The sequence below is a fragment of the Eulemur rufifrons genome, chromosome 8 (genome assembly GCF_041146395.1).
Source record: "Eulemur rufifrons isolate Redbay chromosome 8, OSU_ERuf_1, whole genome shotgun sequence".
Classification (NCBI taxonomy): domain Eukaryota; kingdom Metazoa; phylum Chordata; class Mammalia; order Primates; family Lemuridae; genus Eulemur; species Eulemur rufifrons.
The window spans coordinates 43,200,806-43,219,093 of NC_090990.1; the positions used below are offsets into that span (position 1 = coordinate 43,200,806).

At 42.8% G+C, this 18,288-nt stretch overlaps 1 non-coding gene across 1 annotated transcript; it reads right to left on the minus strand.

Moving 5' to 3' along the window:
- Positions 1 to 1,099: 1,099 nt before the first annotated feature.
- Positions 1,100 to 1,171, minus strand: TRNAE-CUC (transfer RNA glutamic acid (anticodon CUC)). The gene has a single exon. It is a non-coding gene; the product is annotated as a tRNA-Glu (tRNA).
- Positions 1,172 to 18,288: the final 17,117 nt, after the last annotated feature.

Consider the following 18,288-nt stretch of genomic DNA (forward strand, 5'->3'; position numbering starts at 1 on the left):
CCTGACACTGTCCAAGAGAGATATTTCTAAAACATGAATGTGATCACTTCACCCTCTACTTAAAACCCCTCACTCCACTCCAGTTAGTTCTTTAAATTGACATGATCAATTCATATTGCAAAGTTCTTGATCTGCTTATGGTTTCCAGAACACATGATGTGTTTCATGCCTCCATGTCTTTGCTACTCTGTTCCTCTGCCTAGAATGCTATCTCCTTCATCTGATTAGCTCCTACGTTTCAAACCTCAGCTCAGACATAACGGCTCCTCCTCATTTCAGAGTCTTGTCCTCTCTCTCTCTCTCTCTCTTTTTTTTTTTTTTTTTTTTTTGAGACAGGGTCTTACTCTATCGCCCCAGCTAGAGTGCGATGGCATCATCACAGCTCACAGCAACCTCAAACTCCTGGGCTCAAGCAATCCTCCTGTCTCAACCTCCCAAGTAGCTGGGACTACAGGTGCATAACACCACACTTGGCTAATTTTTCTATTTTTTGCAGAGACAGGGTCTTGCTCTTGCCCAGGCTGGTCTCAAACTCCTGAGCTCAAGTGATCCTCCCGCCTTGGCCTTTTAGAGTTCTAGGATTATAGGCATGAGCCACCACACAGGGCCCACATCCTCTCTCTTTTAAACGAATATCACCTTAAATACACTTCATCTATTGCACAACAATTATTTGTTTCCCTTGTTTTGTTCTGCTCCTGTGGACTCACCTCCCTGAGGGCAAGGCCTATGTTCTCTTCACTTCTTTTTTTTTTTTTTTTTTTTTGAGACAGAGTCTCACTCTGTTGCCCAGGCTAGAGTGAGTGCCGTGGCGTCAGCCTAGCTCACAGCAACCTCAAACTCCTGAGCTCAAGCGATCCTCCTGTCTCAGCCTCCCGAGTAGCTGGGACTACAGGCATGCACCACCATGCCCGGCTAATTTTTTCTATATATATTTTTAGCTGTCCATATAATTTCTTTCTATTTTTAGTAGAGATGGGGTCTCGCTCTTGCTCAGGCTGGTCTCGAACTCCTGAGCTCAAACGATCCGCTCACCTCGGCCTCCCAGAGTGCTAGGATTACAGGCGTGAGCCACCACGCCAGGCCAAAGAAGAAAGGCTTCCCTGACCGGGAATCGAACCCAGGCCACGGCGGTGAGAGCGCCGAATCCTAACCACTAGACCACCAGGGAACGACTCTTCACTTCTAATCTGCAAGTCCTAGTTCCTAGCCAGGCACCTTGTGGTACTCAAGAATGTTTGCTAAATTGAATGCAGATTAAGTCCTCAGCTGTGCTGGGTTAAGGAGCTAACAAATAGGGAGGCTTGGAATTATGCTCCTCTGATCAGAAGAGTGATTGCAATTGCCCTGCAGACTGGGGAGCTGGCATATTAGCACGGAATTTATTAGACCCTGGCACAAGTTCATTTTTATAGGCAGAGCATCTATTTTAATGGTTACATATATAACCACAGTTTTCAATCTGCTTCTTTCCCCCAAGAGAAAATCATGGAAGAGATCAAGGAAGGATGGAAACACAGGGGAGAATTGAGCCCTCTGTATTACTTTTTTAAAACAGATCAAGGAAGAGAAGCCTGGTTCACAAAGAAACATGCACTCCCCTGGAAAATTAAATTAGCACAATGGACAAGATGGCTAGATTTTTTTTTCCTTGTCTATCTTATTTATAACAACAGCCTGACCAATGTATCAACGCTGACTTATCCAGTTGTCTCAGTTCTGTGAAGCTTCCCTATTGTAAAGCTCTTTACAGAGAAGTCACAATGTGATGAAAGGAGCAATAAAACTTGGAGTCAGACAGTTTTATATTTGAATTCTGAATGTGGCTGCAGAGCTTTGGGAAGGTGACATCACAGAGTATTGGTTTCCTCATCTGGCAACTGGACAACAGTACCTAATTCACAGGGCAATTGCAATAATCAAACAAAGTAATGCTTATGACATAGTTATCACAGCACCTGTTACTTGGTGGATGCCCAGTAAATGTTAGCTTGTACTGTTGTTCCTTCCTTTTGCTGAGCTGGGGACAATAGCAAAGGTGGTGGTGGGGAGGCGTTGGAAGCAACTTGTCACTCACTACAGCACAACCTTGAGCCAGTTCTCTCAGGATGCTGAAGATGGTCTTAAGCATGGTTCTCCTGGGAAAGCTTCAAGAGGGGGCAGATTAAAACTGTATTTGAAGGATGATGAGCTCTGGTTTCACAGGACAAAGAGAGGACATTCTGCTTAGAAAACACATCCTAAATGACTAACTGGCTCCCGATAGCCAGTCACTCCTTTTTCCTTCTACTAAAACGCCTCCTCCCACACCCACCCCTCTCTTCCAATTTTACTGAGCATGTGGATATCCAGCTAGAAACTCTAGTTCCCAGCCTTTTCTGCCTCCAGAAATGAGCACACCAGTAAGTTTTGAACAACAGGACATGGTGAGAAGTGTGGTTGTGGATCACTTCTTTTTATTTTTATTTTTATTTTTATTTTTATTTTTATTTTTTGTTTGTTTTTCAGCTCATTAAGGGGGTACAAAAGATCAGGCTATATACATTGCCCATGCCTCCCCATCCCCCCGAGTCTGAGCTTTAGTTGTGTCCATTCCCTAGACAGTGCACATCACTCTCATCATATAGGTGTGCACTCCTCCCCTCCCCCCACCCCATCCCCCCCAGAGAGAACTTCAAACGTGTCCATTCCCCAGGCAGTGCGCATCGCACTCATCAAGTAGGTATACACCCATCCCTTCCACCCAGCCCCGACCTCTGTCCAATACCCAATTGGTGTGAATCCCAAATGTGCACTCAGGGAAACCAGTTTGCTGGTGAGTACATGTGGTGCTTGTTTTTCCATTCTTGGGATACTTCACTTAATAGAATGGGTTCCAGCTCACTCCAGGAGAACCAAAGAGATGCCATATCGCCATCATTTCTAATAGCTGAGTAATATTCCATGGTATACATATACCACATTTTGCTAATCCATTCATGAATCGATGGGCATTTGGGTTGTTTCCACATCTTTGCGATTGTGAATTGTGCTGCTATAAACATTCGGGATATCTAGGAATATATCTAACTAAGGAGGTAAAGGACCTCTATAGGGAGAACTATGAAACTCTGAGGAAGGAAATCGCAGAACATGTAAATAGGTGGAAAACCATACCATGCTCATGGATCGGTAGAATCAACATTGTTAAAATGTCTATACTGCCCAAAGTTATCTACAGATTCAATGCAATCCCTATTAAATTACCAACATCTTTTTTCACAGACATAGAAAAAATAATTTTACGCTTTGTATGGAACCAGAGAAGACCCCGTTTAGCAAAAGCAATATTAAACAACAAAAACAAAATGGGAGGTATTAATTTGCCAGACTTCAAACTTTACTACAAGGCTGTGGTTCTAAAAACAGCCTGGTACTGGCACAAGTGCCGAGACACAGACCAGTGGAACAGAACAGAAAATCCAAATATAAAACCATCCTCATATAGCCATCTAATCTTTGACAAAGCAGACAAAAACATACTCTGGGGAAAAGATTCCTTATTTAATAAATGGTGCTGGGAAAACTGGATATCCACATGTAGAAGACTAAAACAGGACACACAGCTCTCACCCCCACAAAAATCAAATCACAGTGGTTAACAGACTTAAACCTTAGGTCAGAAACTATTAGAATTCTAGAAGAAAAAGTAGGTAAGACTCTTACAGACATTGGCCTAGGCAAAGAATTTATGAGGAAGACCCCTAAGGCAATCACAGCAGCAACAAAAATAAATAAATGGGACCTGATCAAATTAAAAAGCTTCTGCACAGCCAAAGAAACAGTCACAAGAGTAAATAGACAACCTACAGAATGGGAAAAAATTTTCGCATACTACACATCAGATAAAGGACTGATAACAAGAATCTATTTAGAACTCAGGAAAATCAGTAAGAAAAAATCGAACAACCCTATCAAAAAGTGGGCAAAGGACATGAATAGAAATTTTTCAAAAGAAGATATAAAAATGGCTAACAAACATATGAAAAAGTGTTCAACATCTCTAATCATCAGGGAAATGCAAATCAAAACCACAATGAGATATCACTTAACTCCAGTGAGAACGGCCTTTATCAAAAAGTCCCAAAACTATACATGTTGGCATGGGTGTGGAGAGACAGGTACTCTCATACACTGCTGGTGGGACTGTAAATTAGTGCAGCCCCTGTGGAAAGCAATGTGGAGATACCTTAAACAGATTCAAGTAGACCTACCATTCGATCCAGCAATCCCATTACTGGGCATCTACCCAGAAGAACAAAAGTGGATCACTTCTTAAAATGAGTTTGCTTGTTCCGCATGTTCTTCCTCTTTCCTGAGGATCAGCATGGAGTCTGGCGGAGGAGAGTCATCTTTGCTCACAAAGACAGCAGGGGATGATGAAGCAACAGACAGAAAGGAAACTGGGTTCCTGGTGGCTTTGTTGAGTACAGCCACCTTCCCATCCAGACAGCCCAGCAGCTCCTTCCTATCAAGTCCCTGCTATTTGATCTCTGTTGTGAGAGCCAAACCTATGTCCTAACTAAGCCCATGCTGAGGATCTAGGTTGAGGTGGAAATGAGCCTGATGTGTGTGGGGTTGAGCAGAGATAGTCTAGGTGGAGAAGAGTGAGAGTGTCTGAAAGCAACAGGGAAAGGCAAAGACTCACTCGTAGATTCTTGATGGGAAGAAAAGAGATTCCGAGATGCACACCCTACCCACACACCACCAAAAAAAGAATGGAATCAAATAAAATATAATTCAGGGGGAAAAGCCAAGACAACACCTTCCTCTCATTTCAATTCAACTCAGCATCAGCTCAACTCATAGGGTAGGAAAAGGGCTCTAAGGACAGGGTCCAACACCATCCACCCTAAGGGGTGGTTCAGTTTCTGTTAATTAACCATCTGCACAAATGGGAAGCCAGGATGCACAGGAGCTTCCCAGCCCATTCTGAAAAGCCCCCTGAAAGCCCTGATTTGCACTGACCTGCACTGACCCTAATCACTTTTCTCCATTGTTTTACTTCCACCTCCTCGGGCCACATAGAGCAAGTAGAATCCTCAGGTGACCCTTGCTTCAAATGATAGCCGCTCCCATGTGTGAAGGTGGTGGCGCCCATGGAGTCTCATCTTAGGGAGGCAAACAACTCTTTTATTCAGTCCTCCTGTTTATATTTCTATTTTTGTCTGTGCAGACAGTCAGAATTCCCACCAAGGCTGTGAAGCAATGGGCAAACCATTTTTCCTTTCCAGCCCAGCTTCTTTACCTACAAAATGAAGAAGTTTGACTTTTACAATCACAGGTGCTCAAATCAAATACTTTTGGGAGATGTGAATGTATGCAGTGGCAGGTATTAGACAAAAGAGAATGATGATGACTGGGGAAATGGAAAGTACATTCTTGGCCCAAGTATATTAACAGAGATCAATTAAATTTTGAGCCTCTTTGTTGACTGTTTGCTTGTGTTTAGTTTTGGGGATTAAAGCTACAGAGCCATGAAAAGCACATCTGAAGGCCAGATACAGGCAAGTTTGTCAATTCTGATCTGAATGATCCTAAGGGCCCTTCTAGCCCCAAATTCCATGATTGTTTTAAACTATCCCATTTTACAGAGTAGACTCCAACCAGGCTTGTCTTTTGAGCTAAAGGGAGCAGGTGTACCCTTGTGCTGCCTCCATTTACCCCTCTAGATCCTTCTCCATCCTTCTCCACTCTTCTGTGCCCTGGGAATCTAACTGCTGAAGACTGCATCAAGCTGATCTCCCTTGAATTCTGATATCTGTTTGGGATTGGCCAATGAGAAGCCCAGCATGACCTAGGCAGGTGGGAGAACAGAAGGTTTGCTGTACCCCCAGCTCCTTCCCTACTGGTCTGCAGTTGGCAGTGACCGGTTTCCGCAATGCAGCCCACAGCCCCTGTCTGCTGGCTCTCCCCTACAGCTACATGTCTCAGTGGGTTCAGATAACCACCCCTTGCCTTTCCCTTTCAGGTCAAGGGAAATGAATGGCTACAGACTGGTGGTGACCTTTGGACACTTCACCACGGCCCCCCTTTCTGGTTTTTCTTAACCCTTCCCACACCTCTGCAAATAGTCCTTTCTCTAAAGCCTCCTTCGACCCCCATCTGAGTGTATTATCAGTTTCCTGCCAGGACCCTGACTAATTCACTGTCCGCCCTCTTCCTGATGTACTTCCTTCCAATGGAGATGGGGCAGGGGTCCATCCTAAAAGTGCAGATGTATTGGTCTTATAAACATAGTTTACAGCATGTAGTGTTAATTAGATCCCTGCAGTGGTCATCTATTTTTTATGTTCTTTCAGCACTTTCCCTTCCAGGAATAGTTGAAGAACAGCCTCTTTCCTGATCTAAAGTATGCGGAAGGACCAACCATAGAATGGGCACGTGACCCAAGCCAGGTCACAGAACGAGCATGTGATCTAAGCCAGGACAAGTTCTCTCTGGAATTTTTGAAATGGAACTAAGAGAAGAAGACTCATTCCTTTTGGGTGATGATGCTAGGAAGTGATAGGTCTAGGAGTTGCAGTGACCGTGCTTCAGCCTCAAGGAGCAAGCTGGGCTATGATAGCAGCCCAGTGAAACTGAACCACAGGTAAAAGTAGAGGCTGCATATGGACCAAGGCTGATTTGTGTTTGAAGACCCAGGTCTTCTCATCCTGAAAGCCCAGCCATACACCAACCTTCCTGCAGTTTGCCTTTCATTGACTTTTTTGCTTAAATTCCTTTGAGTAGAATTTCTCCCCTGATCAATACATCCCTAGTGGAGATGGAGTTCAGCATTGGTCTGACTCCAACTGACCAGGCCTGTGACCTATCAGAGAAGAATTCAGCTTTACATGGTAAAATGTCTGCTGGATCCTCACTTTTGTGTAGTGCTCTGTGGTTTACAGAATGATTTCACCACTATTACCTCATTTTATCCTTATAACAGTTCTGGGTGACAAACAGGGCAGGGAATGTTGTTCTCTATTAACTGACATGAGTCCTAGGGCCCAGAGGGGCTAGGTGCTTTCCAAAGCTGCTTTCAGATGTGGTTTTTGAGTTGGTGGGACCATGCCAAGACTTCCCTTAGAGAGGAACAGTGACTGTGTTCATGTAATTTGTTCCTGAATGGATCTTGGCTTATATCCACACCTCATTTTGCTACTGCCTTCTCTATATTTGAAAATATCCTTCATGCTCTCCACCTTGAGACATACAATCTGTTCTATTTCTACCTCCAGCTTGAACTCTGGCACTCAATGTTCCAACTTTTAGCCCCTCTGATGTACCATGTCCCTTGAGGCTCAGGGAGGATCTCGTCGCTCCTGATTTAAACTTTCTTGCATCACCTCAGTCATCTCATAAAGTGATCTTGTGAGAAACCCCAGTGGCATTGCTTGATATGTTCGTGACTCAGCCCCAGAAGTTCAGGTGGCTGAAGGAAATCAAGGACCTCGTTCAATCTGACTTAGTCTATTGTTCTTTCCACTGTCAATTAGGCCTATATCCAAGAGCAGACAAAGACCCCTATATTCAGAAAATGGTACACTTAGATTTTTCCTAATAGTGGTGCCTTTTTGTATATGCACCTTGCAATCGATGACTATGAGGGTGGAGTGGCATTTTCTCAAGCCTCACTTTCAGTCACGATGTGCAAGCTCCTAAAGAAAAATGTAGAAGTTGGAACAATACAATATGTTCTTTACAAATGAGACAAAAGACTGAAATAGAGGATACAGCCCAAATTAGCACCAGAGCAACTCCCACTGATGAGAAAATTATCCGACTGCAAATTACACACTGTGCTACTCCACACGCTCTGTTGAGGTTTAAGGTATTAGATTAACCAAAACGAAGCAGCGGGGGAAAAAAAGCTAGAAAAGCAAATGCACCAAGGTGAAGAGGAAGGAATACGAATGAATATTTGCAAAGTACCTACCATATACCAGTCTATATTAGTCATACAACTTCCATTTTAAAATACACAAGATTTGGTGGAAGGTGAAATGCCAAGAAGTTAAGGCAGTTGGCCATTGTCTAATCTAGGATTAAAAGATAAGTCAGTTTGGCTTCAGAACCTCACCTTCCAAGGGAAAGATAGACTTTTCTTGTTCAGTTGAGCAGTATTGATCAGGAAAAGAATCTGTTGTGTTAGAGGAAGGGAATATATCAGGTCTGATGAAATGCATGTACTAAGTCAGGGGAACATTCATAGATTACCAGGTGTATCTGTCAGGGCCCCAGCAAGACACCGGTGGCATACTCACATGAGACTAGCTCAATGAGGCACTAATTATAGAGATATAGGCAAGGGAGGGGAACCCTCGGGGCGAGGCAGTAACTCAGAGTTCCTAACAGTGGAGGTTACCACCCCAGGCTGGAAGGGAAGAGGTGGGAGAGAACCCTGAAGGAAAGGGAGTCCTGTAGTGTAGCCCCCTTGAAAAGTTTGGTGACAACCGGGACACAGCCAGCCCAAGGTGACCTCCCAGACAGGAATACAGGGGAAAAAATACGCTGATCTCATTCTCCTTCCTCCCTACTTCATCCAGGAGCCTTAAGGCTTATACACCTCTTATACACCTCATACAGGCAGCATTCTGTGACAGGCAAAGAAGGGAGAAGAGGGGACCTAGTTGAATGAAGACACCTTGCACAACAAAACGTGGAGAGAGACAGACAGACAAGATTAGGAGGAGACTGTAGCTTCTTCACCTTCTTGCAACCATAAGGATGAGGTCGGCCTCATTCAAATAAAGTTTGACCAAAATAGAAAAGATGCTATCGTGGTACTTTTACCCCTCTAGATTGGCTACTCCTGCAGCTAATGATATAATAATGAGACAAGCCATATGCAAGTGATGTGAATATTTCAATAAGGGGTTGAGCAACAGGCGGTCTAGTAAACCTCACCTTGGGAAGAATTCGGGAGGCACTGGTGGGGAGAATGTGGAGGAGAGTTGGGTTATTCGGAGAATTACCCTGAGAGATTGCTCCCTCAGAAAACCCTAGGCTTGTTTCTTTGCAAACCTGATCACAGTCAGTGTAAATAAAAATGAATGTGATCCACTGAATTAGGAAATGAAGGAGACAAAGTCAAAAAGAGGTAATGGAAAGCTAAACCACTTGGGTCTGTTGGAAGATTGTATGTGGAGGAGTATGTGATTTGACTTACATTTTAATAGGCTTGTTCAGGAAAATGTATGGAGAAGAGATTGTACAGGGACGTGAGTGGACGCAGGAAGACCAGTTAAGAAGCTAATGCAATAATCTAGATAAAAAGGATGGTGTCAGCAGCGGAGGTGGTGAGAAGTGGCCAAATCCTGAATATATTTTGTAAGTGATACTAATGGAGTCAGCTGGATAATTGGATATTAGGTGTGAGGGAGGAGGGGGAGGGTAGTGAGACTCCATGGTTTGAGCCTCAGGGACAGAAGGACAGAGCTGACATGTGTCAAGGCAGGGAAGGCTGCAAGTGAAGCTGTATGTTATTTGGAGTGAAGGAAGAAATCAGGACCTTGGTTTTGAACATATGGACTTTGATCTACGTATTAGATGTTCAAGTGGAAATGGTAAGTGGGTTATTGGATATATATAAGTTTGGAATTTGGTGTAGGCAGGAGATATCAATTTGAGTTTTGTCAGCACATAGATAGTATTTAAAGCTACTAGACAGGATAGGGCTACCAAAGGCGTGAGAAAAACAGAATCCTAGAGCACTCCAGAGTTTAGAGTTTGGAAAAATGAAAAAGAACCAGTAAAGGAAAAGCGAGGAGTGGTCAATGAGGTAGAAAGAAAAACACCTGATGACATCGCAACATGGCAGAAACCAGAGGGAGAAAGGCAAGTTAGTCACTGGCTTCCAAATACAAATAAGAACTGGGACCTTGAAGTTTTGTACCTGACCATCGATGAAACAAGACTTCCAAGGAATCTGTTGGAAAATGTGTTCATAATTATAAACCTCTGACTGTGGGAAGGGTATTTGAGTACAAAATATGGAACTCTATTTTGACAATTACTGTGCTTCTTTGGAACTCTTATTCCAGTGTAATATGCTTCTTTTTGCTATTGGCAGGGGTGGGGTAAATTATCCTAACCTCACTGTGACACTCTGGGTAAACTGGTAAAAAGAGCTTTCATTTTTTCATTCATTCAACAAGTACTGGTCGATGACATGCCAGCACTGATGTAAATGCTGGAGGCACCACAGTGAATAAAGCCAAGAGAAATACCTGCCCCAAGGTGCTTTCTTTTAGTAATTGATGTGCAGGACAGGGAGTGGGGTGCAAATCTCAGCCAGCTCACCACTTGAGCAAGGCACTTAATTTTCTTCTCCTAGTGCCTCATCCAGAAAACAGGATTTGGAATATGTATGAGGTAGTGAGCGCAGCCATAAAGAAAAAAAAAATGCCATAAACTGGTGGCTTAAACAACAGAAATGCATTGCCTCACATTTCTGGAGGCTAGAAGTCCAAAGTCAAGGTCCCAGCAGGGTTGGCTCCTTCTAAGGGCTGTGAAGAAAGGATCTGTTCCAGGCCTCTCTCCTTGGCTTTTGTCCTCTTTCTATGTCTCCTCGTATCATCTTCCCTCTGAGCTCTGTCCCCATGTCCAAGGATCCCCTTTTTAGAAGGACACCAGTCATACTGGATTAGGGTCCACCCTAATGACCTTATTTTTACTTGGTTGCTTCCATTAAAAACCTTATCTCCAAATAAGCTCACGTTCTGAGGACCTGGGGGTTAGGTCACCAATATGTCTTTTTGGATGGGACACAAATTCAACCATAACAGAATACCTGCCCTTACGCTAGCTCTTTGGATGGCCATGAGGCTCCTAGCACATAGCAGGCAGAAAGCAACTGCATCCCAGTGGTTAGCACTCAGGATCTGGACCAACTGCCCACTCAGAGCAGTCCTCGCTGCTGACTCTGCTTCTTACTGACCTTGGTTGTATTCTTTAGCCACTTCAACTGAAAAATGGGGGGGGAGGGAAAGGCACCCACCTCATAGGGTCCATTGCAAGAGTCAAATATAGCAAAATATGGATCTGATATATTCTAAGTACTCTAATAAATGGAAACTATTATTAGTATATGTATTTTAAATGTTCGCAGAATGAAATTATGTGTGAAAAGAGATAAAGAAAGTAAAAGGTTTTACAAAAAAAGTGCTATTCAAAACCCAATAATCCCTTTTCTAAATGATATTAAGATTTACAGGGCATTTTCACATCCTCACAACAACCTACTTTGGTGGATACTATTATTCCCTTTTTATAGATGAGAACGTTGAGGCCTAGAGAGGGATGTATCAATAACACAGCAGGCAAAGGATTAGAGTGGCCACAGTTCTCTTAGATATTAGAACAGAGGTGCCTTCTTTTTCTTTTTGTCATCTTGTAGCTCTTAAGCCCACACACTGAGCACACCACAACATAAACACTCCTAACAAGAAGCTGTCCAAAGGAATTCAGAGCATCTTTGCATTCCTTGCTGAATACTTAAAATCCTCAACACACCCGGGCTTGGATTGGTTTCCTAAATGCCTTCATGCTTTGGAAGCTGGGAGCTTGGCTCCTTGGGGACCTTTCTGTTTCTTTTCAAACCCAAAGCAATGGACTTGAAAATCGAAATCCAAAAAGCTAACAAAGACCTTATTAATTGTGGCTTCTTTATAAACAGTTTTTTTTCACTCGTTTTTCCCCTTTCTCTAGGCAACCCTTGCATAAAAATATCCATTCACCAACTGTTCACCAACTGTTCCTCCTCTGGCTGGCATACCTTGTGCAGCATCCTAAGATGCCAGAGCGTGTTTCTGCTGCAGCCTCCACCATGCCCGGGCGTGTCGCCATCAGGTCCTGCTACAGGGAGGCGTGTGGGAGAAGAGGGAGGGGTGGTGTGTCTGGCACAGGAAGCTCAGGCCATGTGGCAATTAGGGCTAAGGCTGGAAAGGCAGCTTTATGGGCGTTGAGGTCAGAAAGACCAAGGTTTGAATCCCAGCCCTGCCATGTTCTTGCTGTGTGTTATCATTCAAATTGCTGCATTTCACTCTCTGGGCCCCAAATGCCTCGCCTATAAAAGACAGATAATAACTGTTCCTAGGAATTGTCAAGAAGATCAAATGAATTCATGTATGTGATGGCCCTGACATGGTGCTTGGCACATTTTGCAAGCTCAATAAAGGAAAAATTCCTTTATCTCTTTTTAACTCCTGAGGAGCTCATAGTTCAGCAAGAGAGAGAAGCAAGCTCGTAAAAAAGGAAATCTTTTTGTGTTAAATACGCAAGTGTTGAATATGAAGAAATAGTGGTATAGAGTAGTATAAGTGTACACTTTTAGGTTACTTTTATACGGTAGTATAAAGATGACACAGGACAGTATCTGGGCACTTACTGAGGAAACAGAAATGGCTGTCAGTGCTAGAATTCAGGAGAGTGACGACCTTCAGAGCCCTTCCTGCTCTGTTTAGGGCATCTATTTCTAGCCAAGCTCTGCCTCTCAATATATGGGGCAATTCATTCCTTCAGTTTCTCCACAAACATTTGTAAGTGCAGACTATGGGCTAGGGCTAAGCCGTGGAGGCACAAGATGAACAGACTCCAGCCTTGACCTTCCGGAGCTCACAGAGGAACCAAAGAACCAGACACACACAGGTTAGAGGGACAGAGTCACATGGCTATTCATGGAACAGGCCTGGAGGAGTTGAACAGATTAGGGACCAAATTCCAGCTCAGCTAGTTGCAAATCTAGTGTCCTTTGCAAGTGGCTTAACTTCCCTGATCCAATTTTTTTATTTGAAAAATTAAGATAATAATAATGAGTTCTTCAGTTTGTTGTGAAGAGTAAATGACATAATATTTGTCAATGCACAGCATAAGAGTTCAATAAAGGTTAATTGGTACAATTCAAGGTAAAAAATGTGTATACATATATTTATACATTTTGAATTATGATGATATATGCATGTGTATATACAGTGTATATATGTGTACATAATATATATGTTTATTTGTATATATGTGGGTACATATATTATATTATATATGTGTATGTCTATATACACATGTATATACACACTCACACACATAATAGCTTTTACAAAATCCTGTGGAAAACCTTAACCTCTGAAGTTTTCGATTTGCTTCTTTTCAAAACTACCAATTGGCTAAGACATCTCCCTGTGACCTTTGACACATCAGGCTTCCTAGGACCTGACTCACCCACCCCCAGCCTCACCTATGACCAGCTGAGCCCCCTACCCTCTCGGCATGCGGAACCATAGTAGACCTGAGTATTCCCAAGGGTCACTTCCGAAAACCTCTGCAAATCTCCAGGTTCATGAAGGTCGACACGAGAACAAGCAGGTCAAAAGTCCATAAAGACTTGACATTAGGACCCAAATTATTTTTCTGAAAGGTAAAATGATGGGCAAGATATGTCCTTTACTTAAAGCTGAGTCCATAGGATGAGGAGGCCAACTGGACTTGGATTTAAATCCAGACAATGAAGGACTCTGCCTGTCATGGCTGTTGAAAGCCTGGTTCAGCAACTTGGTAGTTAAAAGAGTGGGTTCAGAAGTCAAATGAGCTCAGTTAAAATCCTGGCTATGCCTCTGCTTGGCTATATGACCATGAGCAAGTTACTTAACCTCACTAGGTCTCCTTTTGCTCATCTTTAGTGGGATCTTTATAGTACCTAGCTTATGGCTTTGTTGTGGATATTGAACGTGATAGCTGATGAGCACTGTACCTGCCTGGGGTAAAACAAAGTTTCAACAAACACTGGTCATTGTCATTATGACTCTTATCTTTCCATGGGTATGGTGTATGTATGTATGCAGTGACATCCACAACAATTCTGTCTAGCCATTGTCTCCAATAAGCTTCATCAGCTAGGCCACTGATGCCCCATCCTACAGTCATCTCACCACTTAGAAAAACCTTCTTCAGCATTCTTAGCTAGCCTCTCCTTCTGACATGTTCAACAGCCACAGTGGTGCCTTTAGTGCCTCGCTCACCACCAACATGTTTGTTCAGCTCCATCTGCCTCCCAAATTACATTTCCATCAAGAGCCCAATTTTCCTCACATAAGTGTTTGCCTTGCTAGAGAAAACAGAATGATACATTTAGAATCCTGAGAGTCCACTCTTACTGCTTCCCCCTCAATTTTGTTCTGCACGTCCTTACATACCTTTATAATATAACATGCCTCATGCCCTTTCCTTTGGCCACCTTTCCTCTTGCCCCTTTTAACCTATTTTTTTTCTTCCAGGTCCTTCAAAACTAAGGCTACACATGACAGTAGTTATTCATTCAACCCCAAATATGATTGGAGCATCAGATACTGTGCTGGGTGCTGGATACCTAAGGGTAAGCAAGACAAATGAGGTTTCCACCTTCATGGGGCTTTGAGTCTAGAAGCCAGACAGACACTGATGAGATTATCACACACACAACTAACTTTAGACCATGATAAGTGCCATGAAGGAAATGCCCGGGTGCAGTGAGACCACATCATAGGGTGACCTGGTCGTACAGGCAGGGTCAGGCAAGGTGTCTCAGAAGAAGTGACCTTAGACTGGGTTAGTTATCCTCCTCTGTAATTTGATACCCACCTTAGCCTATAGATCTTACTGCATTTATCATGGTGTACCCTGTCATTCTCTCTCTCCCTGTTTCTCTCTCCTACTACTCTGTGAACTTCTTCTGGAAACCTGGTGGAGCATCTTGTTCCCAGGGCCTGTTATAAGTCTGGCACTTAGTAGGAGCTCAAAAATTGGTTACTAAATGATTTTCTGTGGTTGTTGAAAGAAAGTATATCTTTAAGGACCCTTTGAGCTTGAGCATTTTCTCTCAACCTAGCCTGGAATCAGTCCTGGAAATTCTAGACACCCTGCTCCATGCCCAGGCTGCTGTCTACTTCACCTTTCCCCCCGTAATCATCCCCTGGGAAGAGATGCTGTAACTCCGAATCAGCCCCAGGGCAGCTCTCATCTGCTCTGCCGCCAAACTCATATCGCATTACATTTAATACATGTGTATAATGAATGCCGCACACATTTGGCAGTGCTTCTGTGCACCATGTCATTATAAGCCGTATTGACAGCAAACAAGTCACATAGTCTCCCTGCGAACACTACAGGAAAAAAGAACATATAATTTTGTTGTTGTTTGTACGTTTTTTTCCAAGTCACATTGGACACCATTTGCCTTTCATTAGAAACACCATGCTGACAGTAAAATCACATATCCCCAACACACAAAGAGGAGAAAAACAAGCTGTGTGGGCCCCCTGTGAAGGAGCGAAGCCGGGGCATGGCCTTTGGGGAGGAGGCAGGGGTGGTGGCAGAGGGTGATCTCCATGGCTTTGGTGGCTCCAATTCCCGAGGGGGAGCTGATGCTCCCTTGCTCTGCCGGGTCTGTCTGCATCCTCAGGCCCTGGAGTTTCACTCCACTCAAGGCTGGCCTCATTTATTCACTCATGCATTCATTCAGGCAGCCAACAATGCATTTTTAATTGCTACATATTCTTTCTGGAATTAAGTTAGGCAGGAATTTAGAATGCTAAAATATATTGAACTCTTATTATAGATATTTGCTACATATTTAATTTTCATAGACCTTATGAGGTCAGTAATTATTGATTCTGTTTCACAGCTTTGATAACTGAGCATCGGAAAGCCAAAGTGATTTTCTCCAAATTACCTAGTGAGTAAGTCGAGTATTTGAACCGAGGCCTCTCTCATTATAGGGAGTAAATAAATGAATATTTACTGAGTGTCTATGATGTGAGGCACTGCCTAGGTTTCCAGTATAGATTTGGTATTATAATTGTTTATGCCCCTGACTCCCTCACTCAGCTGCAAGCTCATTCATTTAATGCTTATTCAATGACTTTTCTGTGCTGGACACTGTGAGTTTCCTGAAGGCAGGGTTTATGTCTTAGTTATTTCTATAGTCCTTGGTGATAGCATAGAGCCTGGGATATAGCAGAAATGTGAAATCTATTGAAAACAAGAGAATAAAGGAGAAATGGAGGCAGGAAGCTGTTCACTGTCTAGGGGAAGACAGGCATGTAAACAGGGAACTGGGTGGGATCGGGACAAATAAAGGTACACGTTATTTGCTGGGGAAACATTGAGAAATAGGTGGTTTATGGCAATTGGAGAAATAAAAAAATGTGTTACCAAAGAAGACTCATTTTAGCTAGTCATAAAGATGAAGAATTCCTGTGTGTGAAAAATGGAGGGAGCATTATCAGCAAAGACAACGAGATATGGTAGGACGGGGGCACCACATGAGAGGAAGAGCCAGCAATGTGGTAGGAACACAGAATCTATACAGATAGGCAGAACCGGAAATAGGCTAGAAAGATAGTTCAGAGCCAGATCATGGAGAGTGTCAAGTATCTTTCTATTTTATTTGGCAGGGGATGGGGAGGCTTATCTCACAGGTAAGTCTACCTTCAGAGAAGCTTATAAACTTTTCTGTTGGAAGAAATTCAAAAAGACAACAGGATTGGGTGAATTAGATAATCCAGTCATTATGAATATGGCCTGAGGGGTCAGACAGTTCCTAGTCAAGTTCTGCTTTGCCAGATGATAGGTCTATCTCCTTGGGGAATCTAATTCCATTCTCTAACCCCTGGGCTCCTCATGTATAAAATCAAGATGATAGTGCCTCTGTCAGAGGTGATGAGGATGCATGAAATAAATACTTTAAAGTTATTAACAGTTTCTGGCATGTAGTAAGCTTTTGGAAAGGTTGTTTATTATTTCCAGTTGTATTCTCCTCGGCCACATGGGCTCAGATAACATAAACTTGTAGAGGAAAGAACGTAGCACCCACAGTTTGGAAGTTCCTTCATCTCTCCAACCAACAGCATTACTGAAAGCCTAAAAACCATCTTCAGCAATGTTCTATGGACTGATAATACACAAAGGAGAAATACACACTCTTCCCCTCAGGAAGTTCACATATTTAGGGGAGGCAGACAGGTAAATGGAGAGCCACAATCACAGACTAAATGCAAACAATAAATAGGCTGGTAAAGCGGAAGATAGCCGTGTGCTAGCTATGCACACTGAAGCAAATTTCTTCATCTTTCTGAGATTCAGTGCTTTTATCTTTAAATGGGGGGGGTATGATAAAATCTAACAAATTCTTAAAATAACTTGATGAGCCAATATAAATTAAAAAAAAAGTTGGCACCTTGCCTGGCTCACAAACGATCTTTATTAATTGCTTATTCAATGCACAAATGGATTAATATTATAATAGAAGTACACACAAAATACAGCAGTGTTATATAAATGGGGTAGGGTGGAATTATATTGAAGAAACAGGAAAGAACCATACTACTCCTCATTTTAAGGAGGCTGTGATAAATTCAATATGCCTGAAAATTCTTGGTGGCTTTTCTCATGAAGAGTTGACCTCTTAAATCTGGATGGGACTTGTTACTTGTTTTGACCATCAGGATATCAAGCTGACTTTTTGTCAGTTGTAGAGTCTAGGCCCTACAAGGAGGAATATCTTCCTTTCACTGCCATGGAAAGAAGTTGGTGTGGCCTGCTGGAGGATAAGATGCCATCCAGAGGAGAACCAAGGCCCTCAGCCAACATCCAGCACTAACTATGCCACATGTGAGTAAAGTCATCTTGGACTTTTCAGCTCATCCCACCCTCCAGCTGAATGTGGCTACATGAATGAGCCCAGGGAAAACCAGCAGAGGGACCTCCCAGCCGACCCACAGAATCATGAGAAATAATACACTGTTGTTATTTTAAGGTACTATATTCTGGGATGATTTTTTACCCAGCAATATTTAACCAAAACAAAGGCCTTAAGTGGAATGCCAAGGAAGTCTTTATATCATCTAAAATTTAGGTAACATTTTTGTGTACATGTACACATTTCTAGTTTTTCTGGGGATTTTGTGTAGCACTTACATCCACTTTTTAAAAGACTACATATGCCGAGAAGGTTAAGAACCACTGTTCTACATCTAGGGAAAGAGTGCCAAGACCTTATTCATCTATGTGTAATACAATACTGTATTGCACACTTAAAAATATGTTAAGAGGGTAGATCTCATGTTAAGTGTTTTTACTGCAATAAAATAAAATATTTTGAAGGTACACACATGCATGCACATACACACACACACACACACACACACACACGTGTGTGCGCGCGCACGAATGTCAAGACCTTTTAAAGTTTCAGCTTTAGGGCAGGGCCATTTGCACAGAACAGAGGTGCAAATT